Below are 713 nucleotides of genomic sequence, written 5' to 3'. Positions count from 1 at the left end.
GGGGATGGAAATCTCTCTAAATGATTGGTGTGATGATGAATAAATATGTACACTTGTGAAGTCAGTCACTGGCCGTAAAGTATGTACAACTTGAGTATAAATTATGCTTTCATTTTCTGAAACACCGATGTAGAGATGGTCGTGGTTAGGAAACAAGAGCTCCAAGGAAAAAAGGTCCTTGAGAGGAGGACTGGTGGCAGGCTCAGGCCCTCTGTGACCCTATCACCTGGTACCCGAGACACAGCAGTTTCCCATGGCCCAGTCGCCGCAGATATTTTTCCTGTGGGTTTCAAGGCAAATTAGGAGTAAAGGAAGGTGTTGGCATGTGGCCTCTGTGTCCCCCAGGGCCTGGTGACTGGTGAGAGCCATGCCAGGGATGGGAGAGATAGGCAAATAATAGCTTTTGTGTCTGTCCCACAACCCAACTCAACTGCTCTAGAACTAAATAAAGCTTTTGGCCTATAAGTCAAATTGAAAGCTTGTGTCTAGAAAGGAAAGGCCTGTTTCAGGTCACTTAGCCTGTCAAATAGGCATTCCCAGTCTTGCTAGTCATGCTAGGGAAATTCCTTAGTCATGCTCTTGTGCAAAGGAAAAGAGCCACTCAGACTGGCTCCCCCAGGAAGGGCCCACTCTCCAGATAATGGGCAAGGCGTGGGACAGAGGGTCTGATTACAGCCTCCTCCTTTTGAAGTAGCAAGGAGGCTTTGCTTTCT

The sequence above is a fragment of the Condylura cristata genome, unplaced genomic scaffold, assembly GCF_000260355.1.
Source record: "Condylura cristata isolate star-nosed mole 26May11 unplaced genomic scaffold, ConCri1.0 scaffold00018, whole genome shotgun sequence".
Classification (NCBI taxonomy): Eukaryota; Metazoa; Chordata; class Mammalia; order Eulipotyphla; family Talpidae; genus Condylura; species Condylura cristata.
The sequence above is the reverse complement of the archived record's forward strand: the minus strand, read 5'-3'. Positions refer to the sequence as shown.